At 36.9% G+C, this 21,656-nt stretch overlaps 1 protein-coding gene across 2 annotated transcripts in view; it reads right to left on the bottom strand.

The window, feature by feature from the left end:
* LOC122716943 overlaps nucleotides 1–21,656 on the bottom strand; it is a 349,442-nt gene that overhangs the window by 261,763 nt on the left and 66,023 nt on the right. The gene's annotated exons all lie outside the window — the stretch shown is intronic.

The following is a 21,656-nucleotide window of genomic DNA, read 5'->3' as shown; positions in this document are numbered from 1 at the left end:
TTTTTTTTTTTTTTTTGGGTTCAATGAATGAAAAAAACATCTCTGCAAAATCGAAAGCCGCGTTCTACTGGTGTAATTTAAATTTCGGGAAAACACCGGAGGAAAATATTGAAATGTCGGGGATCGAAGGATTTCTTTTTTTTTTTTTTTTTTTTTTTTTTTTTGTTTTCAAAAATTTTTGTTTTCTCCTGGACAAAACGAACGAGCGTCGATTTCGTTCGATCTCTAACTGAATGATCAAAGAAGCGTTATCTCGGTGTAATGAGATACTACTTTGATACTTGGAGAAAAAAGAAGAGGAGAAAAGGCGATAAATCTCGAGGGAAAAAAAAAATTCACCAATGGAAGTGGCGACTCGCCATGTTTTTCTTTTTTCATTTTTTTATTACGTTATACAATGCACGCGCCACGTCTAAATACGACCAATGCGCAAATCTGCATCGCATAGCCGCTGCATCCTGTTTGCTCTCGCGCGACAAATTTCCACGGATGCACGCGGGAACATGCAAGGGCCGTGCGTTGAATAGGATTCGCAAATATGGGTCAACGTATTCATGTAGCCGGTCAAGATTTATTCGATGCTCGTGAATTAATGAAATATTTACGTTTCCCTCCCTCTTCCCCCCCCCCCTCCCCCCCACTCCCCCCTCCCTCGAATTATAACATCGCACGAGAATGTATGCGGTAAGTGCGAACATCCCGATAGGAATTGTGGATCATTGGCTTTATTGTGCAACGAGCGTTACGCAACACAACAATGACACGTCTTCCTCGTTTGTTTAATTAACGTTACGTTTAATTAACACCGATCACGTGTCAGAATTAGATTCGTAAATGGATAAATGGAATGATAGCGATCGATTCGACGAGGAATTTTATTCGTGTATCGATAAAATTTAACGAAATCGATTATTTAACGAACAAGACGCAATTTTTGGTATCGCGATTAAAATGTTAATATTAAAATAAAAATAAAAATAAAATATAAATATAATAATATTAAAATAATATAAAAATAATATAAAAATAAAAATAATAATATATTATATTAATTAATATAAAAATAATATAAAATAATTATTAATATATAATTATATATATATATAATATATATATATATAATTAATATATTGTTAATATAAAAATAAAAATAAAAAATAAAATAAAAAGAAAGGGATAACGAAGGTGAAGATTACAACATTTTTTCTATAATAGAAGAAAATCTGAAACCTTTCTTTTCCTTCTATCATATACGTATAATAGATGAGAATCGAATAACGAGATTTGATAAACTTTTTAATTCTTCACAAGTTATTATAATTTTTTGCTTTGAAATATTGATTGAAATATAACAATTTATTGACGTCATTGTTACGTAACGCTCATAATATTATTATAATATTGAAATATAACAATTTTGCTTTGAAATAATGATCGAAAATTGAACGAAATCGACGAACGAGATGCAACTCGTTTTGGTATCGCGATTAAAATGTTGATATTAAAATAAAAATAAAAATAGAAAGGGATAACGAAGGTGAAGATTATAACATTTTTTCTATAATAGAAGAAAATCTGAAACCTTTCTTTTCCTTCTATCATATACGTACAATAGATGAGAATCGAAGAACGAGATTTGATAAACTTTTTAATTCTTCACAAATCATTATAATTTTTTTACAATTTTGCTTTGCAATAATAATCGAACGAAATCGACGAACAAGACACAATTTTTGGTATCGCGATTAAAATGTTGATATTAAAATAAAAAAAAAATCGAAAGGGATAACGAAGATGAAGATTACAACAACATCTTTTTTATAATAGAAGAAAACCTTTCTTTTTTTTCTATCATATGTATAATAGATGTGCTCAAGCGAGAATCAAAGAAATTTAATAAATTATTAATTCTCCGCAAGTGATTATAATTTTTTTACAATTTTGCTTTACAATAATAATCGAACGAAATCGACGAACGAGACGCAACTCGTTTTGCTATCGCGATTAAAATGTTATTAAAATATAATATTATGTAATATTATAAAATTAATAAAATATAATTTATAAAATATAATATTATATAATATAATATAATATTAAAATAATAAAATGTTAATATAAAAAAAAAAATCGAAAGGGATAAGAAAGATGAAGATTACAACAACATCTTTTCTATAATAGAAGAAAATCTGAAACCTTTCTTTTCCTTCTATCATATACGTACACTAGACGAGAATCGAAGAGATTCAATAAACTTTTTAATTCTCCGCAAGTGGTTATAATTTTATTATCAATCGAAGATTTAATAAACTTTTTAATTCTCCGCGAGTGATTATAATTTTATTACAATATTGCTTTGCAATAATGAACATGGATCGAAGATGAAAGATTGGCGATCGTTTAACCACCGATTATCAAGCTTTTCGATCGACCGATCGATCGATCGATCGATCGATCGATCAATTCCACGTCATTGAGACGCCAGGCAGACGGAATTCCTTTGTTCCCCGCATATATGTGTAATACATGTATATACATGTACACAGGAAAGCGAGAAGATGTATCGGTGAATGGGTTTCGCGAATGGGTTGGGCGGTGTATTTTCCCGCTATTTAGTATGGAAATAGTTAGGATAACAAAGCCGATAAAGAGACCGCCATGTTGGCAAGCATTAATTAACATCCGACGAACAAGACGTCGAGTCAGGTGTGGCCGAAACTCACGGATTCCGGCTGCCCTCCACCGTACGTGTCGGCAATAACCTGTCATCAATCTTGATTAACGAAACAAGCTCGCGATAACTTCGTGCAAAAATTCTCTTCCTTCGTTTCTGTCGCCAACCGTTCGAGTTACGCCTCGATTCGTTCGATCGTCGAATATATTTCTTTATACATATTCAAACTGCTTTTTCAACAAATATTCAACTCGAGAAGAAGAGGATGTATCACGAATCCAATCATCGTTTCCAACCCTTAACGAATTCTTTCGGGGGGGGAGGGGGTAATTAAACGAATTATCAGCGTGGAAGGCCATTGGACCATCGTGAATTCTTGACGAACCCCTGATCGTTCCTTTCTTCTTCTTCTTCTTTTGTTCCTCTTCTAGCTGTGAAAATACGCGTGGCTCTCCCCCTCCCCACGAAGAGAAAGCAAGAGGAGAACTAACGGTGTCACACAGTTTCGTCGAAACGAAGGAGCCACCGTTGGAGAAACTGGCGGTTTCGAAACAAATTGGGGCGACATCGACTTGACGAGTTGCGGGGATGGTGGTGGTTGGGTCTTGGAACGAGAATCGCGCCCTCGTCTGTGTTCTCTGTTCAGGGGTTGAATGAAACGGGGGAGACAGGGGTGTACTCGTTTACTTCCTTCCCATCGCTACTCGTGGCAAAAAGTTATTGGGATTCCTTACATTTTGGGGGATTCCTCTCCATCGTCCTTTGTGCACGAATTAGGGGAGGGCGCTTTTTTAAAAAATTTTGACATCCCTCGAATTTTGAATGGGATCGATTTTCGAAATCGAAATCGAGCGAGTCGATTTTGGAATAAATTAGAATTAAAATAGAATTAAAAAATGGATCAATTTTTCGCGATGATTGTGGCTGATTAAAATTCTCTCCCTGGCAAATTCTTGTGAGGAAGGGAAGGAACAGAGAGCATGCCAGAAGAAAGGCAAAAATATCCTCTTGGACGGATTCAAAACACCGCCTGTTTCTTCGGCGAAACTTTATTAATCCAGGTGTGAGCTCTATAAATCCTTACCCCCAATCTCTGTCGATCTTGTTACAATTTTAAAGAAGCGAACTGTTTCTTCGATTCCCATAATAAATTTGTCTAATTTCATACATGATGTATATACTGCTAATTGCTTTTCAAATTCAACATTGCATCTATAAATAAATACGTAAATTAATCTTTAGATACTCTTTATAGATCATTCATTATAATTTTAGCAACGCATAAATATTGAATATTCAAAAATTTTCTTCTCGTGTTGCTGAAAAGTTCGAATAACTTTAATCGAGGTTAAAACTTTCAACGTTTAAAAAGAGACCCCGAAATTATCGAATCTACAATGTTAGATACTATTTATAGATCCTTGATTATAATTTTAGCAACGCATAAATATTGAATATTCAAAAATTTTCTTGCTCCTAAAAATGTTGCTGAAAAGTTCGAATAACTTCGATCGAGGTTAAAACTTTCAACGTTTAAAAGGGGACCTCGAAATTATCGAATCTACAGTGTCAGATACTATTTAATTTATAATTTTAGCAACGCATAATTATTGAATATTTAAAAATTTTTTTTCAACAGAGTTTAAAAAGGAAAGCTCGAAATTATCGAATCTACAGTGTCAGATACTATTTAATTTATAATTTTAGCAACGCATAATTATTGAATATTTAAAAATTTTTTTTCAACAGAGTTTAAAAAGGAAAGCTCGAAATTATCGAATCTACAGTGTTAGATACTATTTATAGATCCTGATTATAATTTTAGCAACGCATAAATATTGAATATTCAAAAATTTTCTTTCCATGTTGCTGAAAAGTTCGATCGAGGTTAAAACTTTCAACGTTTAAAAGGGAATCTCGAAATTATCGAATCTACAGTGTTAGATACTATTTAATTTATAATTTTAGCAACGCATAAATATTGAATATTCAAAAATTTTTTTCCTCCTAAAAATGTTGCTGAAAAGTTGAAATAACTTCAATCGAGGTTAAAACTTTCAACGTTTAAAAGGGTACCACGAAATTATCGAATCTATAGTGTTAGATACTATTTATAGATCCTTGATTATAATTTTAGCAACGAATAAATATTGAATATTCAAAAATTTTCTTCTCGTGTTGCTGAAAAGTTCGAATAACTTTAATCGAGGTTAAAACTTTCAACGTTTAAAAGGAGACCTCGAAATTATCGAATCTACAATGTTAGATACTATTTATCTAACTATTATTTATCTAACTACTATTTAGATACTATATATATGTTAGATCCTTGATTATAATTTTAACAACGCATAAATATTGAATATTCAAAAATTTTCTTCCCATGTTGCTGAAAAGTTCGAATAACTTCGATCGAGGTTAAAACTTTCAATGTTTAAAAGAGGAATTCGAAATTATCGAATCCTTTAAAAAGAAGATAGTTAACAAGAGAGTGTAACGTGTACACCATTGCACAGTATTACATATTTATAAATCATCGATTATAATTTTAGCAACGCATAATTATATAATATTGAATTATTGAATATGAATAATTATTGAATTTAAAATTTTTCTTCTCGTGTTGCTGAAAAGTTCGAATAACTTCGATCAAAGTTAAAACTTTCAAAGGAGACCTTTTAAAACTCGAAAATTATCGAATCCCTTAAATCCAATCCAAAGGAAAATTGTTCGCCGATTCGAATACGTATAGATATACACACTTTCTACAAAAGACGAGAAGAACAATGAATTTTCAAAGCGTCGATAATTGACAAGAGGGTGTAACGTGTACACCGTTGCACAGTATTAGATTCTATTTAGAGATCATCGATTATAATTTTAGCATGACGCATAATTATTGAATATTTAAAAACTTTTTTTCAACGGAGTTTAAAAAGGAAAGCTCGAAATTATCGAATCCCTTAAATCCAATTCGAAAGGAAAATTGTTGGCCGATTCGAATACACGTTCTGCAAAAGACGAGAAGAACGATGAATTTTCACAGCGTCGATAGTTGACAAGAGGGTGTAACGTGTACACCGTTGTGTAACGTTGTACACTGGCCGGATACCAACGAGGAGGGAATAAACGGAGGGATTCGCATAAATAACTTTGCAAAATCGTCGCGGTGGTATTTCAACGCGTTCAACGGTCGGATCATCGATGTTTATTATTCGAGCCGTTGCCGTGTCCAAACGGAAATGACGTAACGAACGATTTCAGCGCCCGTCACGGCCCGGCGATGACTTATGGAACTTATTCATTAGGAGGATTTATCGAAATCCAATCGAAACCCCCCTTGTTTACTAGCCGCTCCACTAGCTTCGGGATCGGGGGCTTGTTTAGTTGAATTACCCATCCCACGATAACGTCCTTGATGACGGAGTGGAGCGCGCGAGATAAATGAACGCTACGATCCTGGCATTCGATAAGACGACTCTTCCCTCTTTACCAATTTGTTCGAAACGTAGAATCCCTTGGACGAAGGATCGAATTAATTATCCTCGATCGAGGTTTGAAAGTCGGTTTGAAGCTCGTGATATCCGTTTTATCGAAATCGTACGTGGAATTGGAAGAAAAATATCGTGAACGAGATCATTCTAGCATCGCCTCTCCTTCGTTTATTTGTATCTAATATCAATTTCGAGGTAAATAAACGTGGTATATTTATCGAAATTTCCCTCGAAAATTGTGTTTGAGTTTCGTTCACCGTCCTCGCTGTGAGTTACGAGTTCGAGTTTGGCTGCAACACACGTATCAAATATCATAACGATCTATTTAAAAGGGAAGCACGTTCTACACACATATAAACCGAATTCTTTCATTCGGATATTTACATGCAAAAAGGCGGGAATATTTCTGGAATATCTACTTTATTATCCCTTGGTCGATCCGCTTTCGATAAATAATCGAGATTCTTCTTTGCATCTGTTGCGAATCAAAGTGCGTAGGAGGATACGGATCGATACATCATGTGATTACCGATCGATCGATCGTGGACAATTATTCGCAAATGGGCTTCGCAAAAAAAAAAAAGAAAAAGAAAAGAAAGAAAAAAAGAAGAAAAAAATATGAAAACGCGTACAATCGAGGATCGTAATTGGCATCGTCGTATAATACGCGTATAATCAATGTGAGAATATTGTTTGGAAATCCCTTGGATACCACGATACACAATATGTAATCAATATAGCAGCAGTATGCAGATCTTTGATTGATATCGTAATACTATGTACAATCAACCTGAGAATAGCGCTCACTGCCTCGATTGATATTGTAATGCGACTAGTAATCAATATCAAACCTCCCTCCCCCCCCCCCTCTCATTGAAACTGCAAAATGCTCGCAAATTGGTCAAAGTCTCGATGCGGATAAAACTTCGTTTTAATAAATAATCTATATTTGGAAGTAATAATGCACAAAAGAGAAAAAAGAAAACTTGAGAAACTTAGAGAAGGGATGCTTGATTAATTGACAGACCGAGCGAGTAATTAATTAATATATATTATAATTTTGAAAGAAAAATATGTATCCGTGGGAACAAAACTCAATTTCCAAAACCAGTTGACAACAGTTGCACAGAACGCAAAAATACGATTAAAATACAAAAACTGTTCAAAAAAGATTTAATTTTCCCTCGATAGCTCTTCAGACATCGGGGAGGAAGGAAGATTAATCCCGTGGTAAAAACAACCCCTCGACAACTCTTAATATCCAATCCGATCACCGACAACAATTCCGAAATCTCCTCTTCCCCTAAAATCCCCTCCAAAAAAAAATCTCTTCGCGAATCTCTGCCATCGTAAACATCGTACCACCTAGAAAGAGAGAGAGAGAGAGAGAGGGAGGAAAAAAAGCCAGTGCAACGCCAGCCACCATAACGATCATCCCTTAAAAGCTCGAACACAGTGGAAGGAAGGAAGGAAGGAAGGAAGGAAGGAAGGAAGAGGAAAGAGTTAAGGGAGGTGACAGCGCTTCGATTCCGTTTTCTCTCTCCCTCCTCCCAAGAACAGACCATCCCTCCGCTATGTTGATGGGGCCCGACACAAGGCCCTCCCCCTTGTGAAAACCAAGTCTTAAGATCGAATCACCTCTTCCTCCGCTCATCCGCCATCCAAGCCAGGGCGACAGGATCCGCTCGAACCAAGATTGAATCTGCACAGTCCGGCTAAGAGGAGAGGGAGAGAGAGAGGGAGGGAGAGGGAGTAGCAGCCTCGAGGCTAAAGTGTCGTAGGTGTACGAAAAGAGAGGAGAGGAGAGGAGAGGAGAGGAGAGGTGGTTGCAGAAGAGGAGGTTGTAGGTTGTAGGAGAAGAAGGTAGGTGAAGAAGCGCGTTTCGGGGAAAGGAGGTCAACGACGTCCTTAAGGATTTCGACGAACTCGAACGAACGAACGAACGAACGAACGAGGTCCAGGAGAGCTGGGGAATGCTGCTGCATCGTCGTGCTCCGTTATCCCGTGAAGTATGGCGGGACGTAAGGAGGAGGGTGCCTCCCGCGGGATCTGACGCTGACCGAGAGGCAAAAATGGGGAAAAGGAAAGGCGAGCAACCGGAGCTAAAACGATACGGGGATAACCGGTCAAAAGTGGAGCGGGAATAAGAGAATGTTACTAGGTTTTCGCGCTCTCAACGTCTCCCTTTCTATCTGAGCGAATTCGAAGGCTACAAAAAGCTAGAAAGAATAATCGAGAGTGATCGGATGGAAGCGAGGGAAATTTTTTTTAAGGGGAGATAAAAATAAATAATCTTTCTAAAAAACGACGAGTAAAAATATTTTCCCCCCTGTTTCGGATCAACGAGGAGCAGTTGGAAAGGAGCTATCAAAAGATAATGTATCTGGAGCGCGGGTGGTCGAGTTAAAAAAGTTTCTCCTTCCTCCTCGGAGAGACGCGGTCGAAACCGATCTCCCCGTCGAAAAAATTAGCCGCCCAGGAAGAGGGGGGGAGAGGGGGTTGACGACCGAGAGGGAACATCGTTAGCGTCGAATGCAAATCTGCGTCCCGGGGAATAGGGAGGAAGAAGATAGAATCCGGGGCATCGTCGTCGTCGATCGAGGCGGCCGCGGTTGGAAAGAAAGCGAAGGGGATGAAAAGCGGCGGCGGGCCACCTCGATGGAGGCGGCAGATAGCGGCGGAGAAACACAGCGATGGAGACGAAGATACCAGCTGGGGCGGCTGGCAAAGGAAAAAGCGGCCTGGGAGCAGCGTGATCCCGCGGGATCTGACGCTGACCGGAAAGCCAGAAATGGAGAGAGAGAGACAGAGAGAGAGAGAGAGAGAGAGAAAAGAGGAAAAGCAGGGGGAAAACTAGTCCTCTACTTTTCGTTGTCGTTTCTAATTTTGCCGGATTGAATTTGCCGGATGGACGAAAACATGGATGCGCCAAATTGCGAAGGCAACGTCCTTTATTAATATTCTTCCAATTGTTGTCAATTAATATTAGCGTTTAAGTAGAAAGGAAATGAATATAACGAGGTTGAACGAACGAAACTTTAAAGGTGTTCGATTTTCGCCCGATTTAAGATCGGCGCCTTAAAGTCTCCCGAAATTCTAATTCGTGGAACAAGAATATTCAATTTCTTTTAAATAGAAATCTATTGCTTCTCGAGTTCATCATACGGAGGGGAAAAAGGAAGACATTGATCAATGAACGAATGATCTTCGTATAAAAACAATAAATCATTTACGTACAATTTTTATTCTAGAAATTTTTTTGTCGAAAAAGGAAAAAAATTCGTTGAATCGGTTCGAACACTCGAAAGCTTTATCCAGCGATTCGGCTGAAAAAGCTGAGACAATATGCGTCCCCAATGGGCTAAGGGGACGCTAAAGGTTAGCTCTCTGAAGAGGCTGAATAATTTACCGATATGAACTGGATTCTGTCGTTCGAGTTGCCAACTCTGCCCTGACATTTTATGGGGGTTGGTACAACGTTAAAAGAGATATTCCCCAAGTATAAAGGAGCAACTTTCTCCTTTGATACTCTCGGACCGTGTTCGTGGCCGGCTCCGACCGGCCAACTTTTCCGAGCCAAGTTGAAACCAAGTTCAGGATGGAGAACCACCCGTAGAATATGCTCGGCTAATCCGAATAATCGTCCATCATGTAGCACGCTTGTTTGTGGAATGTCGATCGATTCCATACTTTGAACGTTTTTCGAACAATTGGAAATGAAAAAGAATTGTGTTCTATTTTTCTTTACATGTACACAATTAACAAATAAGACAATGAAGACACGTAAAAGTTAATTTCCGTTTACACTTTTGATAAATAATATATAAATTAGAAATAGATGTACGTTTATTTTTTAATGTATATATATATATTCTTTCTTTCTTTTTATGTTGAGATTATTATCTAGTTGTTGAAAAGAAATGGTATAAAATTTGTTCCCAGGGATGATTGTCACGGGACAGTCGGTTTGGCAATCGATCTATGACGAAAGCAATCCATTTGTACTTGAACCACAGACACTAGTGGTATTTCCATCCGGCTCCGATCAATGGAACAGTGTGTTTGACGTAGAGTGTTTAATCTTTCAAACTAGGGAGTTTAATGTCGTCGTAGCATGCTTTCTCTTAACGTCGACTTTCAAGGGGATTTGATTTGATCCCTTCCAGTGAGATTTTTCTTCGTCTTTCTCTCTCTCTCTCTCTCTCTCTCTCTCTCTCTCTCTCTCTCTATTCCTCTCCCTCTATACAATTCGTAGTTTCGCGCCAATATTCTAGAGGCAGAGAAGGATCAAATTCAAAGATAGATTCATATTGTTCTCTACGTTTGTTCTGCAATTTATGTTCGAAAAACAATAAACTATTTTTCAAGTAAATTTTATTAGAGATTTCACTAATAAGATATTCCACTATTTTCATTCATTTTTAATTGCTTCCATTCCTTCTCATTTAATTAAAGTTCGAAAAATCGTACGTAAAAACTATATATTCGTAGTTTCGCGCCAATATTCTAGAGGCAGAGAAGGATCAAATTCAAAGGTAGATTTAAATTGTTTTCTACGTTTGTTCTGCAATTTATGTTCGAAAAACTAATAAACTATTTTTCATCAAGTAAATTTTATTAGAGATTTCACTAATAAGATATTCTCTATTCCACTATTTTCATTCATTTTTAATTTCTTCCATTCCTTCTCATTTAATTAAAGTTCGAAAAATCGTACGTAAAAACTATATATCATCCCCCTTTCTCGAATCCACGAGATCTATACTCTCGAAATGAAAAAGGCTGCAATACAACAAATACACAAATCCCTTTCACAAATTTCACAAATCGCGGAACGCAACGATTGGTAGATTCAAATTGTTTTCTACGTTTGTTCTGCAATTTATGTTCGAAAAACAATAAACTATTTTTCAAGTAAATTTTATTAGAGATTTCACTAATAATATTCTCTATTCGATTCCACTATTTTCATTCATTTTTAATTGCATCCTTCTCTAATTATTTAATTAAAGTTGAATCGTAAAAACTATATATCATCCCCTTTTCTCGAATCCACGAGATCTATACTCTCGAAACGAAAACGAAAAGGCTGCAATACAACAAATACACAAATCCCTTTCACAAATTTCACAAATCGAGCAGCGAACAAGTTAAATTTTTTCCTCCAAAAAAAAAAGAAAGAAAAAAAGGTACGGAGAAGAGAATTGCGTTAAAGTGGGAGGAAATTCGCGCTCGCTAATCGGAGGAACAGTTTGCGTCCGAAATCGACCCTATCCGGAGGCAGCGAAGCGACGAGCCCCGGGAGTCGCATTAACACTCTTAACACAGCCTCTCTATCGCGGCTAATGGAGGTCCCCGGTTTCGAGTGCGCCGCTGCTTAGCCCTACCCACCTATCCGTGATTACCATGAGAGAAGGTGCGAACGAGGCTCGCCTTGTGAATCGCGTAAGCGATAGTCAAACGCTTCTTCCCTTCCCTTTCGTTCATCCGTTTAAAAACCGCTCTAAGTCTAAGAATCGTCAGGCCTTGCTTCCATCGATCGAAAAAGTGTACATATATATATATATATATTTCGAGAGGAAGGAATTTTTTATTTATATCTCTTAAAATTGGAATAGAAATTGGCATAGAATCGATCTCCACTTTGTACAAGATGTACAAAACAATACTGTTCGATTATGTTGAGTCATCGACGAAAACTAAGAAACAAGAGTTAAGTGTTGGAAAGAGTTAAGAAATTCAGTGGCTAAGACATATATAAGATGTTCCAAAATTGGAATTGGAATATTAATAAATATTATTATTGATTATAAATTCGACGCTTTAAAAAATATAAAGAAAAAATTATCTATTTACTTAAAATTATTTATTGAAACTCTGGTTAAAAAATGTACATAATTAAAAATTTGATGATTTAAATCGGATAATACGAATTTTTATTCAATATGAAAACAATAATTTCAATACGTGCCAATCTAATACGTCGTTATATCGTTCACGAAGGAAGCCTTAATTAAAGAGGAAGAGGGAAGAAAAAACTTGTATTTTCCTCGTCTTAATTATCCGGCTCCAAGACAAGACCGACTGGTTAACCCTTTGCACTCCAGTTTCGCTCGAACGAGCAACTCCAGGACCCGCGCGTTCGATGGCCTCATAAGATTACCTTAAGATAATTACTCATAAGATTATAGAGCTTAGGAGCCTATTTATGAAGCGATATTCTAAAAAAATCAAACATAAATAAATATATCGTCGTTTAAATTGCCGCAGCAATGGTGACGGAGAGAGTCATGGTTGGAGAGCAAAGGGTTAATCCGTCATCGAAATCGATAATCGATCGGTTACAATTTGGGAAAAGTAGGGAAAAGTAAGATGAAAAGGGAAGATTCGAAAATCCTCGCTCTCCTACCTAGGAGATTTCTCTGACATAATTAAATATTGCACGAGTTCGCCGGTGTTGGTCCTGCCTCGTCGTCTTCCCGCCTTGGGGAGGGGGATCAATATTTCAGGAGCAAGAGCGCGACCGTGGAAGAACACTTGACGAAAATGGCAGGGAGCGTCGGTGAAAAATTGAACGTGGTTTCACGGACCAGGAGAAAAGCGTCCTTAAGATTTTTTTTTTTTTTTTATAAATATACGAAGACAGATGGCAGGAATAGAGGGGAAAATTTGTAATACTCGTAATACAAATTTACTTTCGAAAAAAAATAATAATATTTTTCATAAATTTTATTAGAAATAGTAAATAGGCTGGATTTCACTATTAAGATATTCTCTATTCAATTCCATTATTTTCATTCATTTTCATTTTTAATCGCATTACATCCATTCCTTCTCATTATTTAATTAATTAAAGTTGAATCGTACGAAAAAACTGTATATCATTTCTTCACGTATTCGTGATCGCGATTAAAAAACATAATTGCAAACGTTTCTTCCTCCATATTCGTATTCATTCGACACATAATTTTGAAGAAGAAGAAAAGAATACATTTAATGCTTCTTAAGAGAAAAACCTAATCGTTCTTCCAAGTTTAGGAAAAAGTACACGGGTATGTGAACAGTTGAGAAGTTTGTGAAACGTTCTTGAGTTTCCTCTTCCTGTATTGGTTAATTTATAACGTTTCCAGGAGCGTAACATGGATCTGTACACGTGGGTTTACAGGAAGCGTCGTGACAAGTTGACATCCCATCCGATAGATCGAAGGTTTCGAAGTACGGTTCTCTTTCTATTTACGAAAATAATGTTCGTTTCGAAAGTGGGAACCGTGATCGACGACACAAATTCGTGAATTTGCCGCGAGTACATCTCGGTTTGGCCGTTTTGGAAATATATCGGCAGTTGAAAAATTGCATTGTTGTTCCTATTGTTAGTTTACACCAAAAATGCAAATTTCGAATTGTAAGAGATTCAATTTTCCAATCCACCCTTTGATCCAATACCCTTTAACATCTACATCCCTTGTCTTCCATGATACAACGAAACGAACGAAGTATGACCTATGATGATACATTTAAAACCAATGATAAACTTATAAAAGAAAATTTTTTAAATGACGACGATTTCTTAAATATAAGATATTCAATTTTTCAATCCACCATTTGATCCAACATCCTTTATCCTTCACGAAGATGATACAACGAAACGAATGAAACTATGATAACACATTTAAAACCAATGATAAACTTATGAAAAAAATTTCTTAAATGACGAAATGTAAGAGATTCAATTTTCCAATCCACCATTTGATCCAACATCTTTTAACATCAACATCCCTTATCCTCCATGAAGATGATACAACGAAACGAACGAAGCTATGCTAATGCATTTAAAACCAATGATTAAAAACTTATGAAAAAAATTTCTTAAATGACGACGATTTCTTAAATGTAAGAGATTCAATTTTCCAATCCACCCTTTGATCCAATACCCTTCAACATCTACATCCCTTGTCCCCCATGATACAACGAAACGAACGAAGCATGAGCTATAACATATTTAAAACCAATGATAAATTTATGAAAGAAAATTTCTTAAATGACAACGAAATGTAAGAGAATTTTCCAATCCACTTTTGATCCAACACCTTTTAATATCTATATTCCTTGTCCTCCACGAAGATGATACAACGAAACGAACGAATCATGAGCTATGATGATATATTTAAAACCAATGATAAACTTATGAAAAAAATTTCTTAAATGACGATGATTTCTTAAATGTGAGAGATGCAATTTTCCAATCCACCCTTTGATCCAACACTCTTTAATATTAACATTCCTTGTCCTCCACGAAGATGATATAACGAAACGAACGAAGCGCCTATGATAATACATTTAAAACCAACGATAAACTTATGAAAGAAAATTTCTTAAATGACGACGAAATGTAAAAGAAATGAATAAATTCGATAATTTCCAAAACTCGAGCATTCGATTCTCGCCATTTCGAGAAATTCGACTGGATCTTTCGTTCTTCTCTTCCAAGCATTCATCGATCGAACGGGCGCGAAAACCGTGACGACACCCGTACGGTGCACACCGTGAAAAAGGGTAAGCCCCTGTAATAGGATTACACCGTGTCGAGCGACAGATTTCGACTAGATATTCAACTGGCCGGTAGCTTCAATATTTGACAATTCGAATTAACGTTCCTACGATCCCCCCCACTCTTCTATCGATTCGCTTCGCATAATCTCCCCCTCCCCTCCCTCTCTCCGTGGGCTTGCGTTTTCACATAATCCTCGTGCATAGACGCCGCAGAAAATGCATGGAACGATTTGCTCTCGAAACAGATCGCTGCCACGCGCGCGGATCGGATACTTTTCGATCCGATTCTTGCCTCTTCCGTGAATTTCATTTAACGGGTGTCCCGCTGCAACCCGGTGTGTACAAGAGCGTTATCGGTGTTTGTATCGTGGAGCAGCAGGGAAGGAGCCATAGATCTTCCGGAAGGCCTCCCTCGAGATTGTGCCTCCCACCCGCTTACCAGAGTGGCCTTTTCTTCGCCGTAAATCTCGCTCGCTCGCTCGCTCGCTCGCTTGGATTGCGTCCTCGCCGGACGCCACCCTCGTCGTCTAATTAGCTTTCTGTCCAATTAAGACCAGTCCTAAACGACACGGGGAGCGAAGGAAATCGAGACGCCGCATCCTTCGTTTGTTGATCGAGTATGCGATCTTATATGTTTGTGGGTATTAAAATAGGGGTTGAAAATAGCGTTCAATCGAAGAATTCAATCGAAGAATTCAGTTGAAAAGTTTTTTAAGAAAGTTGGAAAGATTAATTTTGATAGTTAAAACAATTTATAGAGCGAAGTAACTGTTAATGCATCGACGATCTATCCCTTCGTTCATAATTGTCGATCGAGATGGAGCATGTGATCTTATATGTTTGTGGGTATTAAAATAGAGGTTGAAAATAGCGTTCAATCGAAACTAAGAGTTAGAAATGGAATGAAATGGAAATCGAGGTGATTGTTAATCTTCTGCTCTTTTATTCGCAATTGTCGGTCGAGATCGAGTATGCGATCTTATATGTTTGTGAATATTAAAATAGGGGTTGAAAATAGCGTTCAATCGAAGAATTCAGTCGAAAAGTTTTTTAAGAAAGTTGGAAAGATTAATTTTGATAGTTAAAACAATCTAGAGAGCGAAGTAACTGTTAATGCATCGATGATCTGCTCCTTCGTTCATAATTGTCGATCGAGATGGAGCACGTAATCTTACATGTTTGTGGATATTAAAATAGACGTTGAAAGTAGCGAGTTCAATCGAAAACTAAGAGTTAGAAATGGAATGAAATGGAAATCGAGGTGACTGTTAACGAGCGATCCTCTGCTCTTTTATTCGCAATTTTCGATCGAGATCAAGTGTAATCTTATGTTTGTAGTTAAATTAAGGTGTTAAAATTAAAATGTTAAAAATTGTTAAAAATGGCGAGTTCAATCAAAACTGAAAGTTAAAAAAGGAACGAAGGAAATCGAGGTGATTGTTAATGCGATCTATTCTTTCGTTGGCAATTGTCGATCGAGATCGAGTAATGCGATTTTATATGTTTGTGGATATTAAAATAGGCGTTGAAAGTAGCGAGTTCAATCGAAACTAAGAGTTAGAAATGGAATGAAGGAAATCGAGGTGACTGTTAATCTTCTGCTCTTTTATTCGCAATTGTCGATCGAGATCGAGCGTGTGATCTTATATGTTTGTGAATATTAAAATAGGGATTGAAAATAACGTTCAATCGAAGACTTCAATCGAAGAATTCAATCGAAACTGCGAATTTTTTAAGAAAGTTGGAAAGATTAATTTTGATAATTAAAATGATCCAGAGAGCGAAGAAATTCCAAGTGACTATTGCATCGAGAATCTGCTCCTTTGTTTGCAAGTGACAATTGAGATCAAGTGTGTGATCTTATGTAGTTGTAAGTATTAAAATAAATATTGAAAATAGCGAGTTCAATCGAAACTAAGAGTTAAAAAGAAGCAAAGGAATTCGAGGTGACTGTTAATGCAACGAGCGATCCTTTATTCCTTCGTTTGCTTTATAAGTATTAAAATAGTTGTTAAAAATAGCGATCAATCAAAATTGCGAACTAAAGAAGTTCGAAAGATTAATTTTGACAATTAAGACATCCTAAACGATCGAAGGAAATCGAGATTGCTGCATCGAGCGATCCACTGCTCCCTTGCAAATGTCAATTAAGATCAAGTATGTAATTTTACGTTTGTAAGTATTAAAATGAGTAGTTAATAATAAGTATTAAAATGTTAAAAAAAGAGTTCAATCAAAATTGCGAGTTAAGAAGTTGGAAAGATTAATTAAGACCTAAACGATCGAAGGAAATCGAAATTGCCACATCGAGCGATCCTCTGCTCCTTCGTTGCAAATATCAATTAAAATCAATGTAATTTTATGTTTGTAAGTATTAAAATGTTAAAAATCGAGATTTCAATCAAAACTGCGAATTAAAAAATTGGAAAGATTAATTTTGACAATTAAAACCTAAATCGAAAGAAATCGAAGAAAATCGAGATTGCCGCATCGAGCGATCCTCTGTTCCTTTTTTTGGAAATGTCAATCGAGATCAATTGTGATCTTATGGTTACAAGTATTAAAATAATTGTTAAAAACCGAGAGTTGAATCAAAATTGCGAGTTAAAAAATTGGAAAGATTAATTTCGATAATTCTTTTTCTCACATTCTATCCACTTTTAAGATCGTTAACGATGATCGATGCGGAGAGGATGGATGAATGGCGCTTTTTACGTAGCGCCATGTGGCAAATTGGAATCGTTTAAGGGGCAAGTTCAATTGGGTTAAATCAACTCGGGGCAAAGTTTTGAATCTAAATTACTGGAACTCCGGGATCAAGATTTCGTCGCTATTTCGAATCCATATTTTACTTGACGAGGGAATGAAGACTATCTTCGGGTTCGCTGGATGATCAAAGCGTGAATACCGATGTAGAAGATAAGTCGACTTTTCAAAAGACGACTGCAAAGTAACAGTGAAGACGAAGACGGGAGAGAGAGAGAGAGAATAACCACCGACTCGGATGATTAAATATTTTGATAATTATGGTGATATCAAGAGATCTCAAAGTATAGAAGAAGAAGACGTATACGTTTGGGAATAGTCGAGATTCTAACCGGTTTTCTTTTCGCCGGAGGAACTGCGAGAAGGATGTTCTCTATAACTTTCAATCGACTTGGTGATTCCGTGAATCGCACGAATATTTCCACGAAATTTATATTTCGAAATTTTATCTTTTGGATCAATATCACAACGATATAGAATAGTATCGAAGCAGAATTAGATTAGATTGGATAAATTAATCCATGTAAGAATAATTTTTTCCATTAAAACAAGTTCGATCGAACTCTTTCCCCCCCCCCTTTTTTTTTTATCTACCACACCAATTTTCAACAACAATGGAAACAAGCGTAAAATTGTGCTAACCGTTCTGTAATTGAGAACCAAAATAACCAGCAAGTCTATTCTTCTCGAAATTGAGTTTATATTTTGATGCACGCTATTTTACCATTCTTTCTTTCATTGTTCTATCTCTTTCGTGAAATATTTTTATTACAATTTTTCAATCGAAACCGAACAAATCTTCCCCTATTTTCCTTTTTTCTTTCTTTCTTTTTTTTTTTTTTTGACCAACAATTTTTCATTCTAAACAATGCAATTTCAAATTTTACATTTTGTTCGATTTTAAGTTGGGAAAGATAGTTTTAGGAAATTGTTTCTTTTCTTTTTTTTTTTTTTTTTGAAATCTCACATTACGAAAACAGCCATCTTTTTCGAATAGTTTGTATCGAAATGGAGATAAAAATTGCAGGCAGAAAAAGGAATAAAATTATCGAGAAGATGAAATCGATTATTTACAAATATTTCTATTGTGATTAATTAATTAATTTCACGTAAAAAAAAAAAAATCTATTGTATCTATCGTATTGAGAAATAATCAATCTTGTTCCCAAGTATTAATCCGAGAAAAAGGATCGCAATTTCCTTTCCCCTGAACAGCTCGAAACCTAACCAAATAAACTTCGAATCGAACCATAAATTGCCAATAAAAGCGGGGAAAAAAGAAAAAAAAAAAAAGAAAAGAAAAGAAAATAAAAAAATTCCGATAAACCGAAAAGCCACGAAGCTATTGTTTGGTTATCGATAATCACCGAGCAACGTGCCTCGACCGATTCCCCTTTTAAATTACTTAATTCTCCTCGACTCGACCTATAACTTTATTCGAAGAAACTTCCTTCCTTCCTTCCTTCCTTCCTTCCTTCCTTCCTTTCCTTTTTCAAGTTTAAACCGAAGAAATTCGAGCGCGACTCGAGACGAAACGAAAAATCGAATTTCTATTAGATTCCCGGAAGGGGCGCGCAAAGTTACGCCCCTGCTCTCTGCCACTTCACTCATCGTTCACATTTCCTTTCCCGAATCCTTCTTATTCGCGGCATTATCATAATGCCATCGGCCGCTACGTGACAGGAAAGACGTATTATCGCCCCACCCCCCATCCTTATCGTCCCTCCTTAAAACGAACCTGAATTAACCGCGTTACTCCCCCGCATCTCGTTCGAGTCTCGCTTCGACCAACTCCCTTTCAACTTGATAGCGGACAACAACTCAAAGGAAACGACAACAAACAGACTTCTCAATCGACGAAAGGATAATCGTTCCTTCCTTCCTCGTCCTTAAATTCCTAAATCATCCGTATAAAAAAGGGGTGAACAATCATTTCCATTTCATAAAGAAATTCAACACATATGCTCCTTTATCACTACGCTGCCCCAAATCTGGCTTATCCTACCGAGCCAGCGCAATTCCCCGAGAGATCCGCCCCCAATTTTCAAGTAAGCAAGCAAAACTCCCTGTTCGATGCCATTTCGTTAACTGCCGCGCGGACGAGACTCGACAACTTTCCTCCCGGAAATAACTATCCTGGCTCGCCTATGTATACACACATATATACACACGATATATTAATAAATATAATATAAATATTTTATATTAATATTATTTTATATATGATTATAAATATATTAATAAACAAAACGAGGAGGAGGAGGAGGAGGAAGGCAGGCTTACATCGGTGGTTGCAAGAATTTTCAAAGAGTTTCCCCCTCGGCAACGTCTGAACGCGGTGAATTCCTGTCGGCGGCTCCCACAGGAACGAGAACGGAAACGGATGGTTGGCAGGACGCCAGACGACACCTCTCCAACTTCTTTCTACACGCGTGTAGACGTACACACATTAGGGCGCTGCGTCTCTCTCTCTCTCTCTCTCTCTCTCTCTCTCTCTCTCTCTCTCTCTCTCTCTGTCCAATAATTCTAACTCGCGGATTAGTTGGTTAATTAGAGCAGGGGTTGGGACTTGATTATAGTCCCGGCTACTCGATACGGGCCCATGTCGCTTAGTCTTCCATTTCTGGATGGAAGAAGCGGCCAACTGTTGTTATTTGTTTCAACCATTCGTTTTCCATCCCATCCAGAGGTGACTGCCACGCGTGTTTCTAACGAAATCTCTTTCAGGCCATGCTGTGTCAAGTGTATTTCATTACTTTTGTTGATATTTTAGTAATGCGAGTCTGATGGTCGCAAAAGTGATGTCTATTGCGTTTGTTTCCATCATTACTGTTCGCGTCCGTGATAAAAAGTATTGATAATAGTAATTGTATTGATAATAGTATTGAATAGTAGTATTTATATAGTATATTTTGGATAATTTAATTTGGATAATTTGGATTATAATTTGGATAATGTGAATGCCCTTCGACTAGTCGTAACAAATGTACTTTTTAGTTGTGGATTGTATATAAATTCTCATAGTGTCCAATGAACAGAGCATGATATATTCATAAACTACCTAATTGTCGTGTCACCATGAGACTCGTGATACCCCAAAATTAGAAGATTTAGAGAATTATTAGCTGCAAAATTGTTAGGATTATCTGAAAATACAACAGAACCTTGTCAAAACATAATATCGCCGTTCGGAAAAATAATTCTGAGTATTAGACTGGTATGCAAATTATGTTATTCGGATAAAAGACGACAAACGGGCCGATCAAACGCACGAAGAAATTTAAAAAAGACAACAACTTTTTGTCCAAATCTCAGCTTTGCACAGAATGTTTTAAAATTTTACATTCAAAATAGTTTTTATAATAAATTATTTTTTAATTACTTTTATAACAATTTAATAGTTTCATTACACCCTGCGGAATATCTTTCCAAATTCCTGCAAAGATCGTTCATAAATAGTCAAATAATTGTATTTGTGTATTTTCGTGGAAAATATTCGCGCAACAGCTGTTGCATTGTGGCGAATTGTATTAAAAAAGAAATAGTTTGAACAATAATCAAAGAGAGAGAGAGAGTACGTTTTACATAAACGTTGATCGTCCCTGCAAAAGCTATCTTTTCTAGCTTGTCTCTACGTAAATTCGTCTGATGACAAATTGACAAATTGGAAAAGAAACGAGTATTGTTACAATTGTTACACAACTTTTCGAATATGACTCGCGTTATACATCGTGAGATATTTGGACAATATTTGTCAGAAACTTCACAGTCTAGTCTAGGGGAAGACGTCCCCTATTGTTCGAGGAAACGAGCAAGTTTGGAAAAAGAGAGTTTGGAAGGAAGTGGAAATAAGAAAGCAAGGGAGGAGGAGGGGGAGGGGGGGAGCAGAGAAGGAAAGACGGGGCAGTTGACCGATAACGCCTTCTCGAAGAGGGGGCGATAAGACGGAGCAGGTCGAAGAGGAGATGCAAAGGAAAGCGGATTTTCTTCAACCGGCGCGAAACGATTCCCTTCCAAACGGGTGGCAATGGGACCGTTTCTTTCAAGGTCAATCGGCCTTTTTTGCGACTCGTCGAAACGCGCAGCGATCGGATGGACGAAACGCGGCCGCGGCAAAAATGACCAGACACAAAGGATCCTCCTTTGTGCGCGACTGTCGAGCGTAGACAGCC

The sequence above is a fragment of the Apis laboriosa genome, unplaced genomic scaffold (assembly GCF_014066325.1).
Source record: "Apis laboriosa isolate Shangri-la unplaced genomic scaffold, ASM1406632v1 scaffold4_cov146, whole genome shotgun sequence".
Classification (NCBI taxonomy): domain Eukaryota; kingdom Metazoa; phylum Arthropoda; class Insecta; order Hymenoptera; family Apidae; genus Apis; species Apis laboriosa.
The sequence above is the reverse complement of the archived record's forward strand: the minus strand, read 5'-3'. Positions and strand labels throughout refer to the sequence as shown.